Consider the following 4,270-nt stretch of genomic DNA (forward strand, 5'->3'; position numbering starts at 1 on the left):
CTTCTGGTTGCCCTGGTCTGGGTCTGGGTGGGGTGGGCAGATCCATCCATCCCTAGCTCTTCTCAAGGTGGGACAAGAATGAGGACAGGGACTCCAGTCACAGCCAGAGTTATGAGGGGAACCACTTTCTTTGCAGAACGGAGGGGTGGGCAGGTTCCCCCCCCACCTGCCCCTGCAGACAGACCCCCGCCTCAAGCGAGAAAGTCCCTGCCAAGAACAGGGAGGAAGGCCAGGAAGGAAGCTGTGCCCATCTGCCCCGACCCACAGCCAGGGCCACCAGCCTGAACCACACTGGCCCACACTGGCTGCCCAGCTGGGTGGCAGCGCCCGAGGTCTTGGCCTGCCACTGTATCCTCATAAGAACCCTGTGAGGTAGGCTAGGCAGAGAGGCCGTGAATGGGCACCTTCATGGCTGAGCAGGGCTCGGATCCCGGGTCTCCCCAGCCACTGCCCCACTTCGGGGGCGGGGGAGGCTGAGCCCTGCAGGATGCCAGGCCAACACTCGCCCAGGCAAGAGATGCCGCGAAGGGAAGAGAGTCTGGCCCTCCCAGGAAGGGGGGCCGAGGGAGCCGGCCGTGGGCCTCACTCCAGGAGAGGCCTGCAACCCTGGCTGGAACCCCACACGACACCCTGCAGGCAGCGGGGGGCACCGTCAGGATGGGGACCCACCCCAGGGCTCAGGGAACCCAGCTCCCCGCCCTCCACCCACCGCTTCCTTTCTGGGGGGGGGCAGCATTTTCTCTGGGACTGCGGCACAATGGGAGAGAGTGCAACACCCCTTCCCCTGGGTCAGGACCCTGCCCTCACCCCCACCCCACAAGAGCATGCAGGGCCAAGCGATGCCCTGAGCACCTTGTGTAGCTTGCCCCCCACCCACCCACCCACCCAGTGAAAGGCCCGGCGGGGGGCGGGGGCCTCAGGTCTGCTCTGCTGCGAAGTCTGCCCTCACTCTGGCTGCTTCTGCACAGATCCGTGTGTCGGTGGAGGGGGGCTGTGGTTACTGCACTCTGCTCTCCCTCAGAGGCACTCTCCTTCCCCCCCCCCCATGTCCCTGGTCTTCCCGGTGAGGCTGCAGCTTCCCTGGCTCAAACGCCAGCCTGCGCCACTTGTGACGCACCGAGCTCAATGCCGCCAAGTATTATGGTCTGCCAGGGACAGCCTCAGGCAGGCGCAAGCAAGCACGGGCCGCGTGGGGAGCCCCTGCGGAGAGTCCGGTACCAGGCTGGGCTTGGTTTCCCAAAAGAGGGTTCCGGTCGAAGAACCCCTTAGCCTTGGAAGAGGCGGGGAGGGGGGGCGCTGCTGGCCCAAGAGCTGGCCAGGCCTGGCAGGAGATCCCAGCCGCTCCTGGACACATTCCCTGGCGCAGAGATGCCCTGCGGTGGTTGACTACAACTCCCATCACCACCAGCCAAAGGCCACTGCAGTTGGGGGTGGTGGGAGTTGTAGTCAACAACAGCTGAGAATCCCTGTTCCAAGGAACCCTGCTGGCGACCCAGACGCCACCCCTGCCCCACATCATGTACCAAGGACTAGCCCCACGCCCTGAAGAGCCCAGCCCCTCCCCAAAGGGCCAGCTCTGGCAAGGCGGCCTGCCCCACAGACAGAACTGTCCGGGGGAGGGGGGTGGATGCCCAGGAGCAGGGCACTCGGGAAGGGGCCAGCCAGTCCAAACCTGGGCAGAGGGGCTGCAGCGTCAGGCTAGGGCCCGGGGCCCTGGGGTCAAGACCCCGCTCAGTCCCGCGGCCGGTGGTCACACACACACACACACACACTCAGCCAGCCTAGCCGACCCCACAGGTGAGAGCGCCTTGTGGAAGGAGGGCAAGGTCAAGGTGCTGGAGGGGGGCTGGGTCCTGGCCCCTCCCCACCCAAGGGCCCCTCCTCCTGGCTCGGTCCCCACCACGGGAGCTGTCCCAGCTTCTTGTCTCCCAGCCAGCCCATCGTGGGGGGGACCCCATGCCCCTCCCTCCCAGCTGAAGACTGCCCCTGTCGGGGTGGGGACAGCCCTGCCTGCCGCGTCCATCTGCCTCTGCTTCGCCCGCCACGCAGCCCCACCTGCCCCTCCGTCCCAAGAGGCAAAACCCAGCTGACCTCTGGGAGCTGCTGGTGGTGCTGGGAGCCCCGCTGCCCTCCTCTGACCCGCCACTAGAGCCACGGTGGGGTGGGGCTGCTTGCCCTCCCTTGCCAGGGGTGGCCCGCTAGCTAAGTGGGGCCCGCTGCCGCCGCCCGCCTCACCTGCCACAGGGCGGCTGTCAGCAGGCGGAGGAGCTGGAGGGGGCCGAGCTCTTGCCACTGGGTGGCAGCAGCCGCACCCCTCGGCCGGCTTCACAAGGCGGGGGGGGGATGATGGGCCGCCCCCTCCCCGTTTCCTTCTCCAGCCTTTTGGGGACTCAGGAGGGCTGAAAAGGTGGCGGTGGCTGGGGGGGGTCCCCAACAGGGTAACTGGGTCAAAGGACAAAAGGGGCGCTTCGCGGACTGGCAGGGCCGTGGATGTGGAGGGGAGGGCCGGGGCAGCAGCCGGGCCCTGCATTGCCTTGTGGCGGGGGGGGGGCAGGCCGGGGGTGCCCGCCCTGGGAAGGATGGCGCTCAGCGACTGCTGGGCAGCCCTTTTTCTGAGGGCGGCAAGCGCTTCAGCGGGTCACCTGGTTGATTCCCTCCCACACAACAGCCCTGTAAGGGAGGGCCAGTTCTTCTCCCTCTGTGGTGGGGAGGCGGGGGGCGACAGGCAGCAGAGTGGCTGCTGGGAGCCCCCCCCCCCCGGCACAACTGCATGGCTCAGGCTTCTCAGAATGCACAAATCACTGCACAATCTCTATCTATCTATACTTATCTTAGGCGTACCCGTCGCAAACCCCTGTGTGGCAGCTCTCTCGAACTGCTGGAGGTGAGGCGGCAGGCGGATGTTCAAGCTGGCTAAGGCCAAGGAACAGGAGACATCGTTGCTGGTGCATGCTGGGTAACCGAGAAAGCCAAAGAATGCCAGAAGGAAGTCACCTGTTCTAGATGGGGTCACACTTCCCCCAAAGGAACAGGTTCGCAGTCTGGGAGGACTTCTGGATCCAGACCTCTCCCTGGTATCTGAGGTTGAGGCGGTGGCCAGAGGGGCTGTCTATCTGCTTCGGCTGATATGACCGCTGTGTCCGTTTACATGACCTCAGAACAGCAGTACATCTGCTGGTCACCTCCAGACTTGACTTCTGTAATGGGCTCTACGTGGGGCTGCCTTTGTACGTAGTCCGGAAACTGCAGTTGGTCCAGAATGCGGTGGCCAGGTTGGTCTCCGGGTCATCTCGGAGAGACCACGTCCCTCCTTTCCTGATAGAGCTACACTGGCTGCCAAGAGGTTTCCGGGCAAAATACAAAGTGCTAGTTATAACTTACGAAGCCCTAAAGGGCTTGCCCCCCCCCCCGGGTATTTAAGAGAACATCTTCTTCATTACGAGCCCCACCGCCCACTGAGGATGTCTGGAGAGGTCTGTCTCCAGTTGCTGCCAGCTCGGCTGGTGGCCACACGGGACGGACGTGGAATGCGCTCCCTACTGAGATACGATCCTCCCCATCTCTGACAATTTTTAAAAAGCATTTGAAAACCCACCTCTTCACCCAATCTTTTCCAGCTTTTTAAATTGTTTAGGTTTTAATCTGTTTGATTTTAAATTATTTAAATTGTTTTGTGTATTTTTAAAACTTGTTTTATGTTATTGTTAACCGCCCAGAGACGGAAGTTTGGGGCAGTCAATCAATCAGTCAATCAAATAAATAAACAACCAGATCAAGTTATGGAATCTCCTTAGGAAAATGGCATCCCAGAACATCTCATTGTTCTCATGAGAAACCTCCCTCTACACAGGGCAGGAAGGAAGCTAGGCCGGCAGCAGAACGAGAGCAGGAGCTCAGGCCGGGCAGGCAGCCTCGTGGCCTTGGGGAGGTCTCACCAGGGGAGGGCAGGGGTGCACCCAGAGGTTTGGGCTGCCACCATGGGACCATCGACCTGGGGATGACCCCCAGCTTTGCTTCACTCGACAGGCCTGGCATGGTGGGGCTGACCCACATTATTGCAGGATGTGACACCCTCTTGGCATCCTGAATTTCACACTGTCCAGCACTGGTCCCGTGGTGGCAGCCCAAACCTCTGGGTGAGCGCCCTCCCCTCCCCTGGTGAGACGTCGGGCGGGGGGGGGCACCAGATGGAGCCCTTGGTATCCTCCCCAAGGCCATGAGGCTGCCTGCCGGGCCTGAGTCCCTGCTCTAGTGCAGCTGCCGGCAGGGT

The sequence above is a fragment of the Hemicordylus capensis genome, chromosome 4 (genome assembly GCF_027244095.1).
Source record: "Hemicordylus capensis ecotype Gifberg chromosome 4, rHemCap1.1.pri, whole genome shotgun sequence".
In the NCBI taxonomy this organism is placed as follows: domain Eukaryota; kingdom Metazoa; phylum Chordata; class Lepidosauria; order Squamata; family Cordylidae; genus Hemicordylus; species Hemicordylus capensis.